At 45.8% G+C, this 27,144-nt stretch overlaps 1 long non-coding RNA gene across 1 annotated transcript in view; it reads left to right on the top strand.

Moving 5' to 3' along the window:
* LOC139828835 (uncharacterized) overlaps positions 1–27,144 on the top strand; it is a 65,736-nt gene that overhangs the window by 26,140 nt on the left and 12,452 nt on the right. The window contains exons 3-4 of the long non-coding RNA XR_011740837.1: positions 11,264–11,378; positions 17,772–17,916. This is a non-coding gene — a long non-coding RNA (uncharacterized lncRNA). The remainder of the gene's footprint in view (positions 1–11,263; positions 11,379–17,771; positions 17,917–27,144) is intronic.

The following is a 27,144-nucleotide window of genomic DNA, read 5'->3' as shown; positions in this document are numbered from 1 at the left end:
CTTCTGTGGGAAGTCTCAGTTTGGAATAACTTCTGCTAGGGATGCTGTCTCTAGGGAAGGAAAGCACCATCCCAGCCTTGCCTGCAACTTGGTGATCTCCGTGTGCAAGGTCTGGTTTCAAGACACTAGCCTGAATTAGGTCAGAACACTGTCACGTCTTGCAGGAGTCCTCTGTTCAGCAAGTCCCTTGCCTGCTTCATTCAACTTCCTGCAGACACGTTTGCTTATTTATTCCTTTGTTTTGAAAAAAACAGAAAAGAAGGCCTCAAGAAAACCCCATTTGGCTCAAGCACAGAATAGGAACAAAATGTTTCTCTAGCTGGGAAAAACATTTCCTGCATAGCTTTGTTCAAATACACAGTAGTACACAGGCTATTAGAAGCCTAACAGCAAGAAGTGTGGGGCAAGCAGAGCCATAGGCAGGTTTCTGATGGCCTGCTGCTCCTCTGTGGGATGGAAGCTTCAGAGAGAAGGACAGGAAGCACACACAGTGATTAGCAGAGTCTCTGGGCACCTTTCTTCTTTATACAAGAAGGGAAAACACGACAAAGAAGGGCTTAATGAATCATCCGAAGCCACAAAACAAAGCTGGACGAGGCATGTCAGTCACTTCAACAACAATAACAATGCAAAAGTATAAGTAGTGTACTGCAAGCACTTTTATTTTTGTTTAAAAACTGTCAAGAACGAGGAGTTTTCCTCTGGTATGGCCTCCAATCCGTCCCTGGCTCGCATCCCGGCAGCCTCTGCCCCGCTGTCCAGTTGAGGTTTGTCACTGCTTGGGTCCGCTGCCGTTCCAGCCCCAGGCCCAGCCTGTTCTGCTGCTCTTCCCTTGCATGATCTTTCTTGCACTTGCACCGGTGCAAAAACGTGGGGACCTGCCTGAAAAACTTAAACACGTGTGTTCAGACACCAGAGGAAAGCAGAAAATTTCATCCTTTTGCTGGAAACATGGGAGATTAAAGGATGAAAATTACTTACCTCCCATTATACGGTGCTTTGAACTGTAGTCTGTTCTTTTAAGCTTTAACATGGGGGAAATGTGTGATGTTCCATCTCTTTGTATTTCCTCTCTAAGGTTGTTTTTTAGCATCTCCTTGTAGCTCTTTGACTCGAATCCTTTATAACTGAGACTGCCTGGGGAGATCCTTACAGCTTATAAATATAATCTAGGCCTTGGGCCCATACGGCTCTTAGGAAGAATTAACTGGTTTGGAGCAGTAGACAGAGTTCTGAGCCAAGAGTACAAAACAAGAGAAATGTTAAGGAAAATAAATGGCCATCAACAAAAGGAGACAGGCGCGAGGTTTGATCACTATTTTGTTTTGCTAGAGTCTGTGGCAGAAAGACAAAGATATCCACCTAATGAGGAAGGAATTCATGAGCTAGGTTTCATCCATACACAGCATTTGAGGTAAGAAAAATATTCCATCCCTTTGAGGTACCTTCACCCAGATCTTCTCCCTGCAGTGACCTTCCCCAGTCAGAGGCCAGATTTCTTGTGAAAGGCTTTCCTTCGCCAGAATATGAACTTCAAAGTGTGAGAAAAATGGGTTTCATCCAGCTGTAGGTCTCAGAGCAAACAACCGAGAATGCTCGTTTTATTTCTTTTTCTTTGGATTCTAATTCTCTCTTACTTTTTTCTTTTTTGGGGATAAAGCAGGATTTTCTTGCAGCTAAGACTGAGAATGAGAAACAGGATTCGCGTCCATGGTGCTCTCCAGACATTCCCTTTATGCTGAACGTTTCTGCTCACGTCTCCAAATCACAGTCACCAGTTAGAACTGTCTGATTCAAATAACTGGAGCAGAGGGAGAGAAGCTTTAGAAGAAGAAAAAGCACAGACAGGCCTTGACAGTGGCAAGACTGAAAAACACAAGGGATTGCAGAGGACTCGCATTGATCAAGACATCGATCACAAATGTGTTAGGGTTGATTCAACACATAGCACAAGGCTGAAGTCCTATACTGTGAGCTTTTTAACTTGATACCAGAAGGTCACCATGCCCCAGCTTATCACTGAAGTCTTAACATATACCCACGCTTAGTGCAAAGGTTTTTAAAAGCCCCTCAGGTCAGGAAAGAGATTGAAGTGCTGGAGCGGGTCCAGAGAAGAGCAACAAGACTGGGGAAGGGACTTGAACACAAGCCCTATGGGGAGAGGCTGAGGGAGCTGGGCTTGTTCAGTCTGGAGCAGAGGAGGCTTTGAGGTGAGCTCAGCACTCTCTAGAACGACCTGAAGGGCAGTTCTAGCCAGGTGGGGATTGGGCTCTTCTCCCGGGCAGTCAGCAATAGGACAAGGGGGCATGGGCTTCAACTCTGCCAGGGGAAATTTAGGCTAGATATTAGTAAGAAACTCTCTGCAGAGAGAGTGGTCAGGCACTGGAATGGCTGCCCAGGGAGGTGCTGGACTCACCAGCCCTGGAGGTTTTTAAACTGAGATTGGCCATGGCACTCAGTGCCATGATCTAGTAATGGACTGGAGTTGGACCAAGGGTTGGACTGGATGATCTCTGAGGTCATTTCCAACCCAGCTGATTCTGTGATTCTGTGTTATAAATGCTAAACCTCACCCCAGCCTTCCCCTCCTGGTGCAATCTGCCGTGGGGGTTTTGGGTCAGCCTGTGCTGGCCTATTTTCTCAACCCATTTGCTGCAGTAACCACAGAGCAGCATCTGCAGCAATGTGAGATGTTCCCTTCAGCACTGATCTGGAAGACCCAGCGGGGAGCAGCCAGGACAGCCCCAGACATCCCACTCTCCAGGAGGACCATCCAGCAAAGCTACACATCACCTGGAGAGCATGAGATAATTTTGCAGTGGTGTGGGTGTCATTAATCATGACAATATTTTTTCTTCCTGTTGCGTATGCTAGAAGAATATGCTCAGCACTCCTTCCATTGAGCTGCCATCTTTCTGTTAGATTTCACAAGTAAATGCTTCTCGTCTCCATAGGGCGAGCATTGAGATTATCGCTGATTACACTAGCTCCAAAGTAAACCAGAGAGAGCTACATGACTCAGTGCAGCCCAGCCTTTGAGGCAAAAATAGCAGGCTGGTGTGCTGAGATGATGGAGAGAAAGAAAGAGACACTGTCTACCAAAACTGAAATGTCTGCAGATGAGCTTTCAGCCAATGCAGAGCCAAAAGAAATGTTTCTTCCATGGACTTACTTATTTTTGAAATCTGAAAGGAAGCAGTTGCTAAAGACAAATGGACATTGTGCTGAAGGTTTTAGAAATGAGACATGGTGGCAACAAAGACACTGATAGTGAAACTGCCATCACTGATCTTCATTGTCCAAGCGAATATGAACTGAATAAAAGCTTGAGCCGAAGCCAACAGAAGCGAATAGGAATGAACGGGAAGATTCCCACTGCCTCTAATGAGTTTTGGCTCTGAACCTAGATGGAGAAACGTAACTAGCAATGAGTAAACTAGATTCTAAAAATCCTTTCACCTTTAACAGAACAGAGTGGTATTAGTAAAATGACAAAGAAAATCTGTTCACGGTGCAGTTTTTTCAAGAGGAGGTTATGTCCTACACTGAATAAAAATCAAAGCTTCACTCATTGTCCTTGCATAGATCAGCAGCAGTGTTGAAGGAAAGCAGAAGAAATATTTCATATTTCTTCACTGTCTATGCTTCTCATAGAATCCAACCTTAGGAGACCATGATGGCTTTTACAGGCAGGCAGACGAGGATGTAAGAGTCTTTCTCAGCAAGGTCACTGAGTGAGTCAGCGCAAGGCCAGGAATAGCGCTCAGGACCAGCATGTCTGAGCGGCTGCGCGGGGCTGGAGACAACAGGCTCTCCTTTGTCTCCGGGGAGCCACCGGCCTGGCCAGGGCGCTCTGCTCAGGCCCTTGTTTCAGGACAGTCCATGCCATGAATTGCAGAGATAAAGTAGACACTTCTTGGATGCTGTTTCCTGCTTAAAAAAATAAAAAGCTAGCAAGACCTTGCTATTCTCAGCAATTGGACTCTGCTGTTTTGCCCATGAATTAAGTCAGATATGTTATTCCTGTTTTGTGCTCTTCCTTCTAAAAGTTTCTCCATTAGCGGTCTGTTAAACTCAGTGGGATGTCAGACATTAGATGGGAGGAATGATGTAGTTGTCAGGGCATTAGCCTCCTGTTCAGTAGCACGGTTCAAACTGCTCCTCTGCCAAAGCCCACCTGTACGTTCCTGGAAAATTCTCTTGATCTCTCTGTCTTTCCGCTCCTCGTCTGTAAAGCTGGGTTAAGTTTATATCCCAAAGACACAGGGGTCTCGTAAAAGTTGTGCTGCAGACCCTGCAGTAACAGCAGCTGTCGAGCACTGTAGTTATCCTGAACACGGAGTCTCAGCCTGGCGAGACACCAGATTTAGTAGCAAGGTGAGAGTGTGCTTTGGGGTTAAAATGGGAGAAGGATGTCACTACAGGCTCCCAAGGTAGCATGGGATGGTGGTGAGACTGCCTGGTCCTGGCAAGCTGAACTGACACTGCCGTGCAGTAAACCTGTATCCCAGGGCAGCTGAGTTCTGCTTGTTTCTGCCCATAATGTTCAGCAACAGGTGAAGCTTGCAACTGAAAAAAAAAAATGCGCTTCTCCTTTTTAAATGATGCAAAACTTGGTGTTTTCTGGAGCCCAGGCACCTGCCATCTCACAGCCTGTTTACTAACATTTAAAGAACAAAGTAGTTATTTTTTAGAAGCCTTAATCTCCCTAGCAATGCCACAAGGCTCTTTTGTACAGAGGTTCTTTGTCTTCTGGGCATCGGGGAGGATGAAAAATACTGCAGGGATTTTGTACTCTAAATGATGGAAGGGGTGAATAGCAAGGGCTTTCAATAGGAAAAAATGAGGATTTTGAAATCACCAAGGTGGGCTCTGAAGACTGAGTCGTGCGTTTCTCATCTCTGCTTCTCTCTTTTACCATTTCTTTGTACAAGTATTTGTCTTAGTCTCTTGGCTGATGTGTTTGGCAATTAGCGTCTGCGTCTCTAATCAGAGCAACCTTTTTAGTTGTGTGTAAGCTCCAGATGAGGGTTAAACTCACAGTCTCTTTTAAAAATGCAACCAAAACATGAAACTGCTGCCTAATCTTTTTTCTCTTAGCTTTATGGACTTGCTTCATTTCTCCTTGCAGCACTGACTGTTGGAGAAATCGCCATCTGCAGCGAACTGCACATTTGCTCCGAAGCTGCGTGTCTCTCGTTACTCATAGGTTTGTGCCAACAATTTGTAGGTCACAGAAAACTTTCTCTTCTTATCCAGACTCCAAGGACATCCTCAGATTTATTGCCCTTTTCTACTGGCTTAACCCAAGATGGGAGTGCTTGGCATGGAGCTTGTGCTGCTGCCGCAGCCACGATGCCGCACAGAGGAGTGTGCCTGGGAGGCTTTGGCTGTTTCACAGGAAGGGACCAAAGGACAGAGCTCCACTGGGACTGCCTGGGGTTTGCCTCACTCCAGACTCACATCTCCAACAAAAGGACCAAATCTTTCCAAAAAAGTTGGGAAGGAGGGGCGGAATTGCACTTCTCTCTGTCCACACAGTGTGTCACCCTTACTCCATGTCATGGTGCGCTCATATAACATTGCTACCGGATCATAAATGACTTCTAAAGGAGCACGCTTCACTGACTTACAGTCCATAAACTGTCACTGTGCAGGTGAAATGGAGATTTTACTGGTGACATCTTTAGCCTGCAGAAGGATTGAACTAGCAGCTTCTTTTGAAGGAAGAGGCAGCCTTGGGAAATGAGCCATTGGGGAATCCTGCCAGCACCAGTGGGCTGATGGGGGTGTTGCAGGGCCAAAAGCTGCCTCTTCCTTCCCAGCATTGTCCTGGAGCACTGAGGAAAGCAGTTGTCCTTTCAGTCTTTCCTTCAGGATTCATAACCAAGTATTCCACCTCCCAAATGCTGCTTTGCCAGAGCAAACAGCCATGAACACCAACACTGGTAGCAGAGCCTCTTTAGAAAGATTCAACTGTTGCTTTCACATGTCACAGCCCTTCATGTCCCCCCTGCTCTTTTTGAGTCACTCTGGCCTCTGTGTTCTTTCCAAGGAGACAGGTAACTGTATTGGGGGTGTACCTGTGGGGTGGGATTCAGCACTTCTTTCTGTTCCCCAGCTATGTTGGCTCTACTGCTCCATTTCAGTGTTTTTTTGTAACTCTAGTAGAGGTACATTGCAGTACTCATTGCAGCTGAGGTTCAGAAAACCCATCACTTCAGTGGGACTGTTTCAGGAATGAGAGACTATTCAAAGTGCATAATGGTAGCAGAATCTGGCAGATGGAAACGGACACGAAGATGTAACAAAGAGCATTTCAGAAGGTGCTTTCTGCCAATTTTATGCACTGTATTGAAGTTCAATAGGCACGGAACCACCAAGGTTCTGTAGAAATCTAACATTTTTACGGGAATTGTTTGAAAATATGTAAGCTGCATCTTCTGTTAGTGTATGCTGGCAAAATCAGTAGAGCTCTGCTAATGGGCACTGTCTGCCTTTCTGTGCCATGTAATTGAGCAACAAATGAGTTGTCTGCCATAGATTGCTGGAGTATGATCACAAATTGCAGACTGAAATTATTAGCCTGTGTTAAAGCATACAGCGTTCTTCTAGAAGGGTTTTTCCTTTATCCCCATGAACATCAAAATAATGCTACAACCTGATGGCTGAATAATAACATCCTTCAAATCCCTTCTAGCCTAGGAGACCCAAGCTGAAGTTTAGATGTCCCTTTGACAAGTAGTGTCATGACACTCATACAGCTCTCATATTAACTCAGTTCTGTGTGATTTGACTGTTCTTTGTCAAGAAAGCAATGCCTCTGAATGACAGGGAAAATATTCCTGGGTCAGCTGCTAATACTTGCTTTTTGCCATCCTGTTTGACAGTAGCTTATTACAAGCATTGGCCTGCACAGCAATACAGATTTTGCAATGATTTGCAATGTTATAGTGATAAAGAATTGTTTACTGCTTCAGTCTCATAACAATGCTGATCTCACTCCTGCACCCCCTCTGAACAAAAAGCAAGATAGGGAAAATGGTCTAGAAAAGGAGAGAAAACATGGATCTTATTTTAATAGCTAATGTCCACTATACACTTGCCCTGGCTGAGTATCTTGGCTTCTTCCTTTCCACAGGCCACATCCCTCTGGCAACTATGGCAGTTGCTTGCACTGAGCAGTCGCGTTATTCAGTTACAGTCCTAGCTTCTTTTAATGCAATTTAGCAGCTGGAAATGAGGAGGAAAGCCAACAGCATGGGAGCAGCCAGCTCCCTGCGCTCCTCCAGCAGCCGGCCCGCACACCGTAGCTGCAAAGACTCTGCTGCACAGGGTGGAAAGGCAGAACATCTTTTCTTTGGCCTCTGACATTCCTTCTGCTTTTGCACAGGAGGAGGAAGAGCGGCAGGATGAAGGCCTGCGGGTTGCTTGCCCGCAGATTCTTGCAGAGAGGCAGCACATGTCTAAGGATGCTCGGAAGGAACAAGACTGAGCAGGGAGCAGTACGAAGGAATAGGTGAGGGAGAAGCAGCTTCCTGTAATGTTCTCCATTTAGCACAGGAACATTTAAGAACTTAAGACCATCCATAGTACATCATATCAAAGATTCATCTACTCCATCACCTTGACAGGGGCTCGAATTGGAGACCTATAAGAAAGCAGCAAGTAAATGGTCTTTTCCAGGATTAGTTTCCCGGCCTGCAACTGTCTGGGCACATGGTAACTGAGAGGTCGTGTCTTTTTGCTTAATAACTCTTGGTGTCTTTGTCCGTCATGACCTTAAGCGCTCTCTTCTTGAGGGCAGGTATGCTCTTGATATCCACAGCAAGTCTGCAAGGTGGATGCAGAAACATCTCCTTTGGCTTCTTTGCAGTTTCTAATAGTTTCATTTACTGCTCAAGTTTCTCTGTGCAACTCCTTGTGCCACTCCCATGATTTTATACTCTTAGGTCATTACCTCTCTCAGTTGCCTGTTTTTCAGACTGGAAACTCCCAGTTTAGCCAGTCCTGGCATTGAAGCTGTTCCATATCACATTTGTTTAACCTTTTCCAATGGGGATCAGTCTCTAACTTAATGCTAACAGAAGCAGCAATAACTTCCTCCACACCTATGGAACAAAAAGCCCTGAGGAGTGATGAATCAGACCAAGTCTGCAGAAATGGGGTTCAGTTGAGATAGAGAAGGCTCTGGCCCTGATAAACCCATAATATATTCTAGGAGAACTGTAGAGAGTTTCCCATTAGCCAAGAATAAAGAGACGCCAAGCAGAGAGCGTTCTTGAAACTGTTTGGGAAACGCAGGGACCCTTTCTGAGACAAATTTCCCAAGTGTCTGAGTCTCTTTATTTCTGTGCTTAGTTGAGGTTTTATTTTCACCCAGGCTCACATTTTGTGCTGGGTTCTCACCAGAATCCCTCAAGAAGCCACCAGTGCCTGGCACCCCCAAGCAAAGACCATAAACCCCTCATTCAGAAACACCATCTCCCCCAGCTACAGCCCTACAGAACTTCATTCTCTCTTTCCCTTCATACAACTTTCCCCAAATGTCAGTGATTTTAGGGTCCCTCCATGCTCAGAAGCTCAACCTGAGTTGCCTTAGAGGGGAGTTAATCATAAAGATATATATCTCTTTCTCATTATTTTAAAAACCTCAAGATGAGCATGTAAATTCCCACAGGGAAATCCCAGCCACAGATTGGGATGAGCCCATGAACATGATCCGGAAATCACGATGGACACGTTCTAGTGCACTGGGCTTTGCCTTCAGTCTGATTTATCCTGGACAGAGCACTGTTACCAAGGGCTGTCTTGCCCTCTGTTCTTGCATGAGATGACAGTTAAAGGCAATGCTACGGATGATTTGATCGTTTCTCTCTTCAGCTGCCTGCGGTCTATTGCCACGTGTTGTCCCTGATGTGACAGAGGCCCTGACAGCCATTATATGGGAAAGTCCAGAGAAAATGGGAAAGCTACTTATTTTTCTTGGCATATGAATGATTGTTCTGGCCAAACTGAGTCCAGCTTTGTGTGTGTTTATGTCACACTTTATTATTTGCATGGCTAGCCCTGGTATAGGTTTCAGGGGCTGGTGGTTTTGTAATTTGTACAACCCTTGGTCCGTCTGCTTTTGCTGTGCTCCGCTGTAGTTGTGGCCTTTTCCTTTTTTATCACCACTTCCTCCTGAGGGAGCAGTAAGTTATGGTCAGAGGTTAACCTCATTTGCTGAAGCATCCAACTTCTGTGCCAATAGATACATGAAAAAGCAGAATGGAGATGACGAGATGGGAAAGAAATAAAACAGATATTCTTCAAATGACATACCCAGCCATTCTTACTGAGACACAGAAACAAAGGAATTTCTGTAATGGCTGAAGTCAATATCAAAACCAGCATTCTGTCTTTGTAACTATATTGTACCAACACTTTGGAGGAAAAGGACAACTCCGTTAAATAAAACTTGCGGAGCCATCTGCCTGCAATGGGCTTTGCTCTCTAAGTCAATCTGGTTCCTGAGCCAAATGCTGTTTGGTGGACACCTTACAGCATAATATCCCCTCATTGCTACAGGTTTTTGACATAGTTCTGTGCAAGGGTCCTTCCCTTGTGCACGCAGCGGTGCTGAGCTCTCGGATGGCATTTTTTCATAGTGAGTTCCTCAGGCTAGCCAGGCATAAAGATGGGTTTTTGTGTCGTGATGGTAAGTGGCTGCAACTCAGACTTTCACATTGTACTCTCTATCGACAGCTTTAGAAGGAGATAGAATTGTGTGACAGAAGCTGTTGTGAGGCTTCACACCAGTGTCAGGGAAAGGACGGGCTTGGGTGTGTTTGTGTTACAAGACCTCGAGTGTCTTAGATTTGTCTGGGCAACTCACACTAGTGTGTGAGAGCTGCAGTTCAGGGTTAGTGACTCTAACAACTATAGTGTATTTCCTTTAAAGTCCAAGCTCTTGGAATCTGGAGGATGTGCCAGATGCTGATGCCAGGTGTTGGGTTTTTTTCAAGGTAGATTCTAGCCTTTGCATGTATGTTTCCGTCTGTATGTCTGTGTGGGAATGCGGGGAATGTGATTCCTTTTCCTTCAAAAACATACTAGAACTTTATCACTGATGTGGAAGAAGGAGGAGGAATAAACAATTCTTCAAGCTGTGGTAGCAGCCAGAGATTTTCTGGCCTTCCTCACAATGGGATTTTGGTCTGTTGGTCACAGTACTCTGTCTCCTGGTTGCAAGAGATACTGCTCAAAGCATGGCTTCAGTGCAGTGTCCTCATCACTGAAGGTGGACGGAGAGACCCACTAGTGCTGTACCAGCTGTAGCATTGGTCCTGCGAAACTACAGCACATTTCTGGAGACCTTAGGGTGGTACTTTATCTATTGAGTGTTTTTATGTATTTCTATAGTTTCTATTCCCTTCCTTCCTTCCTTCCTTCCTTCCTTCCTTCCTTCCTTCCTTCCTTCCTTCCTTCCTTCCTTCCCTCCTTCCTTCCCTCCTTCCTTCCCTCCTTCCTTCCCTCCTTCCCTCCTTCCCTCCTTCCTTCCCTCCTTCCCTCCTTCCCTCCTTCCTTCCCTCCCTCCTTCCTTCCTTCCTTCCTTCCTTCCTTCCTTCCTTCCTTCCTTCCTTCCTTCTTTCCTTCCTTCCTTCCCTCCCTCCCTCCCTCCCTCCCTCCTTCCCTCCTTCCCTCCTTCCTCCCCTCCTTCCCTCCTTCCCTCTCTCCTTCCTTCCCTCCTTCCTCCCCTCCTTCCTCCCCTCCTTCCCTCCTTCCCTCTCTCCTTCCTTCCCTCCTTCCTCCCCTCCTTCCTCCCCTCCTTCCCTCCTTCCCTCTCTCCTTCCTTCCCTCCTTCCTCCCCTCCTTCCCTCCTTCCCTCTCTCCTTCCTTCCTTCCCTCCTTCCTCCCCTCCTTCCCTCCTTCCCTCTCTCCTTCCTTCCCTCCTTCCTTCCTTGAGCAAAAATTAAGGATTTGTTTCTACCTACATGTTCCAACCTCCCCTTCCTGCCCCACTATTTTTTTTCGTGACTTTGCACATTAATCATAAACGTGCAGTGTTGGTGATCAAGCAGTTGTAATCATCAAGCTCAGTTGCTGGTTCTGGGGCAGGGCCTGCAGTTTGATTGACAGCTGTCAGGAGTGTTCTGCTCCTAGAGATCACTCACATCTCGCCCACCAACCCACTCTGCTGTTTGACCACACACTGAGATCTGTTTTCTACTGTCCGTCCAGCATTGTCCCCTCTGCTAATGTCATCTGGTCTTTTCTCCAGTAGCCACCACGAGCAAATGATCACCATCCCTGTTGCTGGCTACTGCTTATTGATCAGTTCCTGGAATTAATGATGACTTGGATGCCCTAAACTATGAGAAGGCGGCTCATGCAGCGTGAGTAGAGCAGTAACAATCCAGCTCCTTCGTGGAACTGCGGGACTTGTATTTCTCACTCAGGCTCCTTTCATTTTCCTATGGGCTGGGGGTCAATAGGACAAGCTCTCTGTTGGCAGCCCTGGGCGGGCGTCCTGTGTGTCTCAGCTCCCCTGGGTATAGTGACGCTACTTCTGTTGCTTTGGTGGAGCTCTGTCCTAACTTTGGCATCAGCCTAGATGATTCTGTTAGCGCTTGCTGGACAGAGCAGCTTATCAGCCTTGGCTGATGGTTGGCTGGCTCTGCAATAGATAAATCAGTAGATAGGTTCATAATTCAGTCCCCTAGAAATGGACTCGATGTGACAAGGCAATAATTTTAGGTTGCAGCAATCATGTTTTGCTAAGATGTGTTGGCAGCTTCCCCAAGACTGAAAGAAAATATTCTAAATACAATAAAGAGCACTTAAAGCCTAGCCTTAAATAAATATTAGGCTTTGAGACTAGCTGGAAGAAGCTGCCAATAGGATGCCCAGCTCCCAGGAATGTAATCTGAGATTCTTGCCTCACTTTGTCTCAACAATTTAATAATCATTTGGGCTGATAAAGCCCCAAAGTGCTGTCCATCCAAATGGTTTTGAACATTAGTTAAAATTGTCCAGGAACTCCTCTAATTAGGTACAACCTGACACAGAGTCTGTTACTTGCTGTGGGGTCTGCAAATACCCTCATCCAAGCACCTTGTAATGGGGAGGTAACACCAGACCGTGAACCCCAGTCCTGTGCAATATTCCCGTGATAAACATATTTCGGGGTTACTCAACCCTGTGGTTATTTTTTGCCAGATCCTGTTCGGTAAACTGCCCTGTGTTCCATGTTTGCTGATGGGAACAGGGTGGGGATCGCTGTTGCACTGATTATAAATATATGCCACATCCTTCCAGCAGCAGATAAAGCAGCTCCTCTAATTTGAACCAAGTGACTCCAGCTCCACTTTCAGAGCACCCAAACTAAGTGATCCACAGCCTGCGAGATTCCCTCGTGGCAGACAGAACATCCTGGAAAAAATAATAATAATAATAATAATAATAAAACCTAAACAAAACATCCTCCTGTGAGCTAAATACAGGGATACACAGGAAAAGCTTTTCATCTTGGATAGACAGTCGTAATTGTCTTGTCTTCCTCTCCCTTCAAGAAAAAACAGAATCCAATAAAACATGTTTTACTACCCAAGATGTTGTCTGATAGATGAGAATGGGAGAGAGGAAGTGGAAGAGGAGGGAGCACCTTGGGAAAAAATTAAATCCTAGGACATTAGTGCAAAACACACCTCATGCTTATGGAATAAATAAGCACAGTTTCTCCAGGAAAAATATAGGTGAGCAGCATCAATGTTGCATTTAATTTTCTTTCCTCTGTTCTGGATGTTTTGTTCTGCTTTTTCTTGGGGAACAGCAATTTAAGTGCTAGAAATGGTACCTCTGGCAGGAGAGTAATCAACAGTACTAAAAGCATAAATCTCACTGAGCTGAAAGCACCTAGAACCACCAGTTGAGCTTCATAGAGGCCAAAGGTTGAAGATGTGGGCCCATGTCCATGTGGAAGTTGTGCTCAGGATACAGGTTATATCTGGGGCATTTGGAAGAGGAGATTTGGTCCTTTTGCTCCTCCATTCAGACCCTATGCCAAGCAGAGCTTGGCCAACTCCGAGCCCGGAAGAAAGGTGTCCAGGATCCCACTGCTTTCAGTCATACATCCCAAATTCTCATGTCATCCTCACACACCCAGGCTTGTCTTGAGCCTTCTTCTCTGACCACTTTGTTCAAGTCAGCTTACAAAAATAACTAAAAATCTCTTTATCCTGAATCCATCCCAGCTTAAGAAACAAGCAGGAGATTTAGTGGGGGAGTGTAGAATGAAGATTGTGCAGGAAGGGGAGCAGGGAGAAGACAGACCGCAAATAAAAGCCTGTTATTATATTACTCTGTTACAAAAGAGCGTGAGTGTATTAATGACACCACGTTACTGGGAGAGACCCCCAGGAGGACTCAGGGCTGTTATAGGAATACGTGCAAGGACACAAACCCGCCACCCACACGATGGAGCCTCTCGGCAGCAGATCCGACCCACCGAGCTGGGTCTGTGGAACAGAAACGGTGGTCGGTGGTTGGGTTCGCCAAGCAGTCTGGTCCGTGCCAGACACAAGGTGTGGTTGAATATTAGGTGTATTTGAAGGATCAACAAAAAAGTCCCATAAACTTCCCTCTGGTTGGCATTCCTTTCCGTGCTGATGGTATATGCTGGACTCTGAGCTGCAGGTCTGACCCGTGAGTCAGAATTGTAGTTTCGACCTGCAATAACAGCAAAAATCCCCACTGATGTCTACAGGAACAAACTCCATGTCTTAGGATTGGCTTTTTCCCCCTGTGAAATGCTTCCAGAGCAGCTTCACCAAGTCTCTGTGCATCACATTTCTCTTCATGGCTTGCAGTAAATATGTGTATGGCCTCTGATCCTGGATTTCAGGCCCTTTATTTGAACGCACAAGATTTCATTTCTTTGTCAGCTGGTAATTCAGCTCTTGGGGTTGCTTCCCTCAACTTCCTCGAGTTACAAATTCATACCAACTTTTCCAAGAGTGTTTGTGCACACAAGGCAATGATCTAGTGTCACACCTAGACCCGACCTAGTGTCACACCTAGACCCGACCTAGTGTCACACCTGGACCCTGATCTTGTGTCACACCCGGACCCTGATCTTAGTAGTCCTCATGCATTCCTAAATCAATTTCTAGTGGCAACAGTAATGCCTCACTGTAAGGTAAGTGGAGGTAGATGTGGCCTAACCTGAAGGAGAGCGTTAGGTGCCCCTTTTCTCAGCACGGTGGGGTGGCTGATCCACCCTGTAGAGGAAACGCACGCAAACTCTGCTCTGATGTCCAGAAATTGAATTACGTCCCCTGTGCCTCAAGACTGCTTTTTTGTGTCCTCCCCTCCCTGTTGGAGTATTAATAGCTTTACAGGTTCAGTTGTAACAGAAGGAAAAAGAAAAAGTAAAGCGAGGACCCAAGTCCTGACGTAACCTTCATATAAAGAACCAAACCTCCGTGTCTGTGTCTCTGTGAATCACGAAGGCAAAACCTGTTACCACAGTGTTAAAACTTCCTCAAGCAAAGAGACAAGCAATTGCTTTTTTGTCAGCTTGGTTGTTTCTTCATTTTAAATATGTGTAGCATGATCAGGACAGTTTTGCATCTGAATTTGAAGCCAGAGCATTAACCTTTATAAGCTTCAGGAGGGATTTAAGCTTTCCATTGATTTCATATTTCACCTCTTGTTATGTCTTACATAGCAGTGTGGAAGGAACAACGCACGTCCTTTTGTAATGCCTTTTATTTAGTGGCTTCAAAATGCTGGGAAACCATTCAAGATTTGGAATGAGAACTGGGTCAGTTCTGCCTTCCTCATTTTAGCGATGAGGACAAACAGGTAGGGAGGTTAAATGATTTGCCCTGCACAAAGGAAATGTATGAATGGTGTGATTCGGAAGAATACCTTAAACTTCTGGCTCTGTTACCTCTGTACTTAGCACAGGAATTAATTTCCTCCTTCTGTGAGAATTACTTCCTCTGTGATCATTGACAGTGAGGCTGCCAGACAGAAAATTATAATTAAAGAGACCCCAAAGAAGATCAGCAGCCCAAAGCTGAGCTTTTTCTCTCTACAGCAAACTGAAGGGGTGATTTCGAGGGAGTTTTTAGAAGAGAATGGGACTGCCTCACATGTTCAGCTGATGGGTGAAGTGACTGTCAAAAGGCCTCCCAAACCAGCCTTGTACCCGCTGCCAATACCCCCCAACCCGCGTGAACGTGGGGCAGAACTGGAGCAAGAAGTCAAATTGCTGGGCATTTGCCCCAGTGAATAAACCTGGCTAGCCAACAAACCTAATCAGGATTTCTTCTTTCCATTTCTGTTTGCTTTCATTGCTAATTAAACCCTGGGCGTGGAATTCCCTGGGAAACACATGGCTCTAGATGTTCTCTTTTATGTAGGACCTCGTGATAGTTGGTGTTCTTCTGGTAGTGACAGTTTTTGCGGGGATGAGGCTGCATGAGAGTCTCAGTTTTCATTTAATGTTAAAATGAAGTTTCCAGCCATCGTAGCTGCAGAGAAAAGCATAGGTGATAGCTCAAAGAATACATAAGCATGCCAGGTCATCTACATCAAATCAATTAACACAGATTCCAGGGTGTTGTTTTATCACCTTGCAGAGGCATTGCAGGCTTAGAAAGCAGAAACTGTTCTATTGCCACTTTACATGACAATACAGTGACAGGAGGTCAAATGAAACTCAATAGCATTTCAATAATGTCTCAACAAAGTATCTGAGAAAGCTTCAAAAAGAGAAAACCAAATGCACATTTGTGCTACACTATCTCAGAATGAGAAGAATGATCTCTACTGTTATACCTGCCGCTGATCCAAAGATGATGCAGTCCCATGCAAAGCATAAAGCACTTTGCAACCCCTGTTTTCAGTCACAGGTACCCGAGGATTTCCAGGTCCTTCAGCAGCCTTCACCTTTGACTTGAAATCTGCCTGTATTTATTTCTGCCACCAAAGTGGTACCACTGTTCATTTTGGTAGGAAACATCCTTGTCATCATCTTTCCTCTGTAGCCTGGCACAAAAACTTCCACAGATCTGGCTCATGGCTGTTGTCTGAAATTTAAGGTATAACCCCTACATGAACTAAGACCTGATTTCATTATCCTATCAACTTTTCCTTCCTTCTTGGTGGATCCTTGGAGAAGAATGCAGAAAACAAGGCCTCCGAAGACCCGACCGGATTTCCAGCAGGAAGGGCAGCGTGTTCTTATCTAAGACATTTACTGGAGGGGAAGGATGGGAAGTGTTGATTCATCAGTAACTGTTGTGGAACAAATCTTTTAAAAATTGCTACATTTGCCTGCTGTTTATAAATAATCGTATTTTTAAATGCCACATCAAGAGAAAGATTATGCTGGGAATCACTGATGTGATCCTGGACAATCTGGCGATTGTGTGAAAACCAGCACCTATTTTAGTTACCTACAGAAATAAAGAGGGTGTGGGAGTCCCTGGAGGCAAACGGATGAGGGACCAAGTTGTTATTTAAAGTAACAGGCTGGGACATTGATGCTTGCACATGGACCGTGAGGTGTGCAGGGGCTGGAAGAGCCAGCACGACCAGTGGAAAGCAATGACAGCCCCTCCGCATCCGCTTGAAACATGGCAGGAGCTGATAGCAACTGCAGGAATGATCTTTTTAGACAGAAATCGATTTTCACAAGATTGCCGGTAGAGAAAGAGCACATTGCCATTAGCAGAGCGCCTACGAAATCCAGTGTTTGCTTCCACCCCTCCAAATGGATAAAACATCAAGAATTTTGACAGCGATGGACCTGACCCTCTGAAAAGTAATTTTCAGTGGACCTGCACATTCTTTTTGTGCAGGCTGAAGGACAAAAATGAGTGTTCTTTCCCACGTGACAGCTGACTGCAGTCTACCTGCTGTTTTGGCCCTTGAGGACAACGGATAGAGAAGTGCCAGCAGCTAGGGATGAATGCATCGCTCTGTGTTCAATCTCTAAATGTCCCCTGCACTCTTCTGTAGCTTTATTTCGTACCAGGCATAAAAGAAGAGATAATGATTATTTAAGGGCAATAACAATGTTTGTTTAAAACTATTGCATTGTAAACAGCAGCAAAAATTAGATTATACCTTTATATTCCAATATGGGCAATTATATTGTTGAATTAGCTCAAAATGTGACAGCAGGACATAGCTCGTTGCATCTTGCCCCTTCTTTCCCTGTTTTCTGCCACACTGGTGATGGCAGAGGACACTTTGCCTTTGGTCCTGGAGGCAAGTCCTTACGCAGCATTGCTTTTAAGATGTTGATGATTTTCATGCCAAAACCAACCAGATTTCAGGAGTCAAGCAGGGCTTGTCAGATGGTTTATGATCCTGAGTATTGAGAGACTGCATGCAAAATAATAATTTGCTTTGGGAGAGGTGGAGGTCATGGGGAATAAGATAGAGCCCAAAATGATGAATTTCCCTGTTGATACATGCACCTGAGAGAGCTCTGAAATGTCATAATCACACAAAATTGTCCCCAAAGCTTTGAAAATGATGGCAAGTGTTACAGCCAAGCACCCCATGATGCTTGAGCACCACATAAGCGATGAGCGGGATGCGGCCAGCACCACGGCGGGTGTTGTCAGTCCTGTGGAGACACAGAAGCTTTGCAGGGTGGGAACGATGGTTGAATCACAACGTAATTTAGGCTGGAAGGGAGCTCAGGCCGGGGGGGCATCTGGTTTAGGGCCAGGCCAGCTCCATCTGACATGTAATAATTTCTCTTATAGGAAACTTGATGAGTCCTCTTCCAGCAACTACCCCAAATCTGTTTGGCTGCACGTCACCTGAGCACTGTCTGCTTGTGGTTCGTTTGTTTGAATAATATTTTCTCCTTTTTTTGTAAAGAAATATTTCCTGGTTCAAAATGTGGAGGTAAGTGGGAGGAGAGGAGCATGGTGGGGAGGAGGAAACCAGGAGCACAGAGAGCAGGAAATATTCCCCCCATTTGTGGAGAGAAGGCCACCAATACAAAAGTTATTACTGAGAATGTGTTATGTTACTTGCAATAACCGATGAAACCAGCTAATAAAGGAAAATCATAATTTTTAAGGCAGATGAAAGGTAGTCAAGGAAACCCAACATCTTGCCTTCTCTACTGTCTAGCCTCAGGAAAAACACATTCTCTGATACTGATGCCATCAAGATAAAATCACGTTTTAAAAATATTTATACCTGTGCTGCTAGTCGTGCTAGATTATTAAAATTGTCTGGCAATTTCCATCACTCTGCCACCATTAACTAGTGCATCCCGGTCCACCACCGGGAAGAAGCATCCAGGGACAGCCTTGTCTGAGCGAATTGCTTAAGAACCAGGGGTTTCATTTAACAGGAGAGGAAATTATTTGAAGTGCCGTCAGAGATGGGAATAAAAGGCAATGCGTTACTTTTGGAGAGGGGAGCTGAGTCTGTGCTGAGGTCCAGCTGCTGCTGTGAGGGATTAGAGGCAGGGGTGGGAGCAGGAGCCTGGCGTGGGCTTTGGTGTCCCTCACAAAACCTCCCATCCCCTTGTGCACGGGCTCTGGGTATGAATTTGAGATCTTTGTTTCACCAACCAACACTTTCCCCACTTCTCCATGGCTGGAGGAAGTAACTAGGCAGGGGTGCTTTGTCAGTCTTGCGCCTTACACTTAATTTTGGCTCGTTAGGTAAAGTGCCCCTTTGGGTGGCTGATGGACTCCAAATTGCCTCTTTATTGACTTAGAGAAGTAGAGCGAGGCAGTGCGGTCCCAGGCGGCGTGGTGTGGGAACTGACATCAGGTCACATTTTATGAGCAATATTTACATGTCCGGGGCTGATAAAGCTTCATTGTGAAGCCGCCAGTTTCCTTCCAAGGGCTGCAAGGCCGGCTCCATGGCGGCTCTGAAGGAAATGAGGATGGGGTGGAGACTGACCCAAAAAACGCATGAGATATTTTATAGATGGACTGTGGAGAATGCGGAGGGAAGCAAGGGCAGGGCAGGGTGGGATGGGGAGTCTCTGCACGCAGACAGTGGGCTCAGTCCTGGCTGACACCACGGGCTGTTTGGCATTCCTAGGGAAGGGTAAACGCAGAGATAACTGGGCAGGGATGTGCGTGTATAGCACTTAGCTCTAAAAGGCCAAGTTTCCTGTGGCCTTTAATACTCCTGCTACACAGTTCTTGAACTCTTAAACAGGAACGGAAAGGTCAGCGCCACCTTGCCCCTGCCTTGGGACTGCTCTTTGGTGCTTTGCTGCCTTGGGCTGCCCTCACGCACCCCATGCCCGTGGGTTCTGGCATCACCGTCTTCCAAAACAGCAGCTCCTCTCACGGCTGGAGCGGTCAAAAGGAGCTGAAGGGCAGGTCTGTTCCGCTTGTCCTGTGGAAATCCTGAGGGTTACAGGACTTGCAATGTGGTCATGTTTCCACTTAGATTGAACCAGTCTTCAAAGCTGGTTTTCATCACATCTATTAATGGTTTTCTTCTGATTGAAGAGTGGTGTGAATTTCTGCCAAGATGGTGACGACAGTGATGTGGGAACTTGGAGTAAGATGGCAATAATAAGTAATTATAAGTCATAATCAATTAGCCGCGCTGAGCTCTCTAGACAGAATGCTTTTCACTCTGGGTGATTCCCGTAGATCGCCCCATTGATTTGCTGAGGAAGCCGGGGCTGTAGCACCGTAGCAGAATTGATCGCTTCACTCTGCTTGCATTTTGGTCTTACACAGATATTCTGCACTACGGAGGACACAGGTCATTAGGAAACTGCTTTTAGCTCGTCTTTTACACCTCAGCACCTGCCCTGCTTTCTCCTAACTGATGTTGGGAATCGATAGTCCATCACATTGCCTCATGGTGCAGGGCAAGCACAGCCTGAGCAGCTCTGAGACCTGCCTGATTTAAGCCTTCCGTGCCTCAGTTTCCCCGCTCGTGCAGCTGGAACACCACAAAGTGCCCTGGCATGGGAATTGCTGCAGGGAAGCTGAGGTTTGCTGAGCACCAACTAAAAACGTGTTCACCCAGCAGCAAGATGCAGTGCTCCGGGGTGGAGCTGAGCAGCTGCTGGATAAATCCCAGCACCTTCCTGTGCCGCGTGGGTCCCCGCACCATCTGGTCCCGCCTGTGAACCAAGCCCTGCTCCAGAGGAGCAAAGCAGACTAGGAATAATTGCTCTCTCCAAGTGAGTAATGTGGGATTGCTGGCCTGTCCCCCAGCATTTCATGTTAATGATGTCTCCTGAGGAGCGGAGAGGAGAAGGGGAAGAAAAATTGCAGTGCAAAAATGAGTTGCTGGAGGCAGGTCCCAGGCATTCTTCTTTGCTTAAATTTTCCAACTTAAATAAACAGATGTAAAAAATGAGATAAATAGAGGATTTTTTCTTTTTTTTTTTTAAAGAACATTGATCAAATCAGGCTGAATCATAAGCCATGTGGCACTGAATGAAGGACACAGGAAAGATATTCCCAGCAATTCCAGTTTACCGTGAGCATTTAAAATTTAATAAGGATTTTACTGGGGAATGCATATACCTATATAGAAGGCGATATCAAGCACAGGACCACTAATCCCACAAGCAGACACTGTGTTTTTCCAGAATTTATGGAAATGCAAGAACTGCCTTGGGGGCTTTCAAGTCAGGTTGGTATCAGTTAATGTAGGAGCGACAGTTTCGCGTCCTTCAGTGAACTGGGGTGTTGTTCAGAAGTGTGACACCCATACAGACACTCATCTGATTTGGGTGTCACTCCTTAAGTGATACACCCTGAAGATAAATACATTTTGATGGCGTCCATGGACACCGTCAAAAAAGAGAAATGAGCTTTTTCTCCGCACTCAATGATTTTTGCAGGGGAGAAATGTTTCAGATGCTGTTGCTTGACTGAAAAAAACATCAAGTAAAGTAGAAGATGAGAAACTTTAGGACTGATTCCTGACAAGAGTTACAAGAGGCTTAGTGCGATGAACTTTCAGAGTTCCAAGAAGATAAAGTGGAATAGAAAATTGATGTGATAAAAGGAGAGATTGGTGCAATAGACATTTTTGATGTGCCACCCTGAAATATACTGTATTTCATTAAATTATTCCTTCGGTTGAAGGAATAACATTTAAGCGCAATAAGATTAGGAATTTAAAAGACTTCAAGAGAGCTTCATTTCTCAGAAAGCACATTCAGGGACATTCTGACATTTAATTTCTTAGCAAAATGTAAAATGAAGCTGGAAAATGGGACATAACATTTGCTTAAAGCTTGGATACAGTTTTGCATCAGTTCAAACAATGCAATCAGGGTTGAGTGAATAATTTGCTTGGCGAGTTTGCCTCTTTATTTCTGTTTACAAATGTTTTGTGAACAGCTCGCAGTTTTCTCAAAGACACACATTATTTTCTGGGAGGTACTAGTTATTAATCAAATAAGTTTTATGAGTAATTCTCAGTCTTTCCTTGCTCGGTTCTATATTTAGATTTTCTGCTGCGGTGGCTAATATTGAGTGGAGGCTTAGGTCACCCATTACTATTTCTATTCTCTGACTCAGTGCAAATACACACGGTTCTGAGCACCAGACTTAACTTCGAGTGTCCTCTAATTTCTGCTAATACACTCATCCTCCCCAACACGGCTCAGAAATGAATTCAAAAGGAAAGTGTACAAATGTTAATTGACCTCAGCACGTTTTTGAGCTGCCGTGGCAGGTATTTGATGCATTGCTTTCCCCGTTCTAATTTTAAAAGCTCCAAATAGCAACAAGACTGGGGAAGGGGCTTGAACACAAGAGCTATGGGGAGAGGCTGAGGGAGCTGGGCTTGTTCAGTCTGGAGCAGAGGAGGCTTAGAGCTGAGCTCAGCACTCTCTAGAACGACCTGAAGGGCAGTTCTAGCCAGGGGGGATTGGGCTCTTCTCCCAGGCAGTCAGCAATAGGACAAGGGGGCATGGGCTTCGACTCTGCCAGGGGAAATTGAGGCTGGAGATCAGAAAGCAATTCTGTGCAGAGAGAGTGGTCAGCATTGGAATGGCTGCCCAGGGAGGTGCTGGACCCACCGGCCCTGGAAGTTTTTAAACTGAGATTGGACATGGCGCTTAGTGCCATGATCTGGTCAATGGACTGGAGTTGGACCAAGGGTTGGACTGGATGATCTCTGAGGTCTTTTCCAACACAGTCGATTCTGTGATTCTGTAAATACAAAAATCTGAAGCAACATTCAGTAGCAACATTCAACCTAGGACTTGTCTTTACCGTTGCCCTCTCTAAAGAGCAAGCTTAGATGACCAGCCTGGGTTGAAAACCTCACTTTTAGATATCCTGTTAAGTAAATTCTGTTTGAAATTTATTTTTTAAAAAAATCAGCATTTTGTTGAAGAGATGGCTTCCTACCAGAAAAAAATTAGACATATTTTGATCACTGGTGTCAATTTTGCACACCTGCAAATGCATGCTGACCCTCTGTATTTTATCTGGCTCAAATCTACCATTTTGCTTAGAAGATTTGCTGTAATTCCTCTTCTTTCAGCATGGGTCAGACTGAAAGGCACAAATACCCGTTTATATTCTAATGAACCCAAATTGGCACCTCAGTGCATCACTGCCTTTCTGCAGGCTGTCGAAGAGCAACACCTCCATATTTCCATGCTGCTACCCCCTGCCATCTCAAGCCATCTTTGTCTGTAAATCATTCAGGAATGCATCATTTGAAATGGAGGTGTTACTGCTCAGGAGTTTTCCTGCTATTTTTCAGGGCTCCGTAGGGAATTTCAGACCCATTGCCATCGCCAACCACCACACTGGAAGTGTTAGGTACTGGATGTCTCCACAGGGGTTTCTCTGAGTACAACGCTTTCTGTTACCCAATTTAGATGCTGAACATTGAAGTTTAAAGTGTTTGATTCAAAATTCAACAGATAATGAGCACTAAGGGTACAGTTCTACATTGCATTAAAAAAGAAAATCTCCTTTGAGCTGTCAAAAAGAAAGCATTCTACAATTTTACCTTGAATTCTCCACCTGAAGGCAGGTTTTGGAGAAGGAGCCAGGCTGGTGCGGTGCTGTGGCACCTGCTGAAGCAACGAGAAGGGCTGAGTTCTGCTCCTGCTTCTGCTCCACTTCGATGGACGGGGTTCAGGAACCCAGACGCCATGGACACCACACAGGAGATGAACCTACACTGGGTTTAATCTGGGTTTATCTCCAGGGCTGCTACTTGTCTCCCTGCCCCAACAAGCTAGGCTGGTATACTAATGATGTGACTCCTGCAGGAATGACTTTCATGGCCCAGGGCTATTTTTTCTGCAAGGTGGTAGTGAGCAAACATCTTTTTTCACCTGTCCTTGGCAGCTGGTTGTTTTACTGAGGTGCAGGTTCCTGCTACCCAAGTTTAGATATTTAACTGAGGCACCTGAGACAGGCACCTGCAAAGGGGATTCAGGTATCTGATGGACGAAGGTTCTGTTTGCCATGGTCCCTCTGGGGGTGCAGGATACCTACATTAGTAATTTAGACAGCTCTAAATTTCAGTAGTTGGCAGTGTGGATTTTCATCTGGCTTCTGACCATGAGCCCGCACTGTGCCCTTGTGGCCAGGAAGGCCAATGGTACGTGGGGTGGATTAGAAGGGGGTGGTCAGTAGGTCAGAGAGGTTCTCCTGCCCCTCTACTCTGCCCTGGTGAGACCACACCTGGAATATTGTGTCCAGTTGTGGCCCCTCAGTTCCAGAAGGACAGGGAACTGCTGGAGAGAGTCCAGCGCAGCCACCAAGATGCTGAAGGGAGTGGAGCATCTCCCGTGTGAGGAAAGGCTGAGGGAGCTGGGGCTCTGGAGCTGGAGAAGAGGAGACTGAGGGGGGACTCATTCATGGGGATCAATATGGAAAGGGGGAGTGTCAGGAGGATGGAGCCAGGCTCTTCTCGGTGACAACCACTGATAGAACAAGGGGCAATGGGTGCAAACTGGAACACAGGAGGTTCCACTGAAAGAGGAGAAGAAACTTGTTGGGGGTGAGGGTGTCAGAGCCTGGCCCAGGCTGCCCAGGGAGGTTGTGGAGTCTCCTTCTGTGCAGACATTCAAACCCGCCTGGACACCTTCCTGTGGAACCTCAGCTGGGTGTTCCTGCTCCATGGGGGGATTGCACTGGATGAGCTTTCCAGGTCCCTTCAACCCCTGACATCCTGGGATTCTGCCAGGTTCTTCTGTGCGACTTTAAGGGTTGAGACTCACGGCTGCCTGTGTGTTCATGCAATGCGCTCAAAATCCTATTTGTCTGCCCTGTGCTCACTGGCATGCTTTCCTTGTATCTTTTCCTCTTTCATGTAGTTTCCTTTAACAGACTAATTCAGAGATGTATGCAAAAGCTGTTTAAAAATAGCTGTGCTGTTGAGTAACTGTGTCAGAAAACCTGTGTGCATGTTCCTGCAAAACAGCATTTTTAGCTTGATGGACTGTCTGGTTGCAATGTCTGTCTTTGGGTTTTAAGTTGTTTACTGTTTTCAAGGAAGTTTCTTGACTCCTTGCTAGAAGAAGACACAGGAATGGGAACAAATATCAGAGCATAACACATCTGTTGGTAATCAGTAGATTGAACCGGTCAGGACCATCTACTTTTCTCGTGCTTACGTGCTGGAAACTTGCAGAACAGACCATGGTTATATGCTTTAGAATCTTTGTAAGTAACCTCCAGTAAAGACAGGGTGAGGTGAGTTCAAAAAAGAGCTAACAGCTCTGAGATGAACAGGTAGGTTTAAAGGATGAACGGGAGAATTAGTAGTCAGGACTTGCTGGCCAGGCCTGCTGTTCAGGAGTGTTTCTAAATCCAAGATGTGCAAGATCGAGAAACCTGATGGCCAGATCTGACCTCTGAACCACGCTGTTAAAGGCAGGAACGTTAGAATCCCCATAATGATCCTGCGAACGCTCCTGATTTCAGCAGAACTGCACCTCGCTGCTGCTGTCAGGTACTCCTGCTCAATTCAGATTCAAATCCAGAGCTTGGTCCATCTTTGTTTTCCAGGCTTTTAAGAAAAGAACAGTTGATGATGAAAAATATGGTGGTACAGAAGATGATACCGCTTGTCAGTGATGGATCACAGCAAAGGCCAAGGAGAAAAAAGTGGTTTTCTTTGCTGTGTCTTACATTAAACAGCAAAGTCAAGAGAGGTGCTGTTGAAATGAGAAAGCTGTGGGTGACATTTTGGAGGAAGGGGAATTGCAGCTAGCAGTCATAACCTGAAATGACCATTACCATACAACCGTAACCATAGCTACCCCTCTTTGAAAAGAAGTGCAGTGAGACGCGTAAAATCATCTTTATTAATGACAAGCTGAATGACTGTCGTACCCACTCGGAGCAAAACAACCCGTCCTTTGATACAGCTCTCGGTAAAGCTTTGTTCCCAATGTGTTTTGTTAAGAAAATGGAAGAGGGAAGGTGAGGGCATGATAAAAATGAGAAGGCCTGCCATGATTCTAAGCTTTATTTTAAGTTAATCTACATAAGAGGAACATATTCCAAAAAAAGAATGTGGCCAACAGTAAAAATAAAATAATCTGTCACTACACTAGATAAACTGCAGAGTGGACTGTATATAGACATATGCAGGCAGCATGTGACCAGAAAAAGTCTCTGTTAGTAGATGAGATTGTATGACAGGACACTTAGGTGTTCCTAGAAGAATGCGTTATTGTCATTTTAAATTAACCAGGTTCTGCCCAGGCAAGTGTAGAGTCTTGTATCTGGGTAGGAACAACCCCAGGTTCCAGTATAAGTTGGGGAATGACCTGTTAGAGAGCAGTGTAGGGGAAAGGGACCGGGGGTCCTGGTGGACAGCAGGGTGACCATGAGCCAGCACTGGGCCCTTCTGGCCAGGAAGGCCAATGGTACCTGGGGTGGGTTAGAAGGGGGTGGTCAGTAGGTCAGAGAGGTTCTCCTGCCCCTCTGCTCTGCCCTGGGGAGACCACACCTGGAATATTGTGTCCAGTTGTGGCCCCTCAGTTCCAGAAGGACAGGGAACTGCTGGAGAGAGTCCAGCGCAGCCACCAAGATGCTGAAGGGAGTGGAGCATCTCCCGTGTGAGGAAAGGCTGAGGGAGCTGGGGCTCTGGAGCTGGAGAAGAGGAGACTGAGGGGGGACTCATTCATGGGGATCAATATGGAAAGGGGGAGTGTCAGGAGGATGGAGCCAGGCTCTTCTCGGTGACAACCACTGATAGAACAAGGGGCAATGGGTGCAAACCGGAACACAGGAGGTTCCACTGAAAGAGGAGAAGAAACTTGTTGGGGGTGAGGGTGGCAGAGCCTGGCCCAGGCTGCCCAGGGAGGCTGTGGAGTCTCCTTCTCTGCAGACATTCAAACCCGCCTGGACACCTTCCTGTGGAACCTCAGCTGGGTGTTCCTGCTCCATGGGGGGATTGCACTGGATGGGCTTTCCGGGTCCCTTCAACCCCTGACATTCTGGGATTCTGTGTGATTGTGTGATTCTCTGACTCTGACCGTAATTACACAGCTGTGAATCAGAAACGACCTCGCTGACCGCAGCAGGGCGACTGCTCTTCACATGGCCAACGGGAATAAAAATGCTGAGAAGAGTTGCTTTCCGCCAGCAAAGGTTTAGGATTTTAGGATCAGAATTAAGCAGTGCTTCCAAATCCAGCCAAAAGACAGCAGGCTGGGAGTTCACTAGTCACCCTGGGAGGTAAAAGAAAGAAAAAATAATCTCTTCACCAGCCTATGAGTGAGTTTTAAAAAAACCTTCATGTCCTGCTCTGGAAAATAAACTGTACTGAGAGCTCAAGAATTCCTAAGGCAGTAGGCAATATATGCATATAGGAAGGCAGGTATAGCAACAACATAAGTAAACCATTGTAAACTGCAAATAGATATGAATAGGACAAAAAAGATTAAGTAGAAAGAAGGAGTTTTGTCAGGAGCACTATGACATATTTATCTTTTGGGCTCTGTCCTTAAGGAACTGCAGGGCAAACCAAACTTTACATTTTTCAGAGGATGTGTTTAAAGGGCTTTTTTTCCCCACTGCTTTTGAGTCCTGTATATATTTGCTGCAGGAGATTCATTGTTTCAGCGAGTGATTTGTATAATGCAGTTGTTACGGTAGGCAACCAAGGATGAAGATAATGGTTAATAGCGCTTGCTGT

This window comes from Patagioenas fasciata, chromosome 11 (genome assembly GCF_037038585.1).
Source record: "Patagioenas fasciata isolate bPatFas1 chromosome 11, bPatFas1.hap1, whole genome shotgun sequence".
In the NCBI taxonomy this organism is placed as follows: domain Eukaryota; kingdom Metazoa; phylum Chordata; class Aves; order Columbiformes; family Columbidae; genus Patagioenas; species Patagioenas fasciata.
The sequence above is the reverse complement of the archived record's forward strand: the minus strand, read 5'-3'. Positions and strand labels throughout refer to the sequence as shown.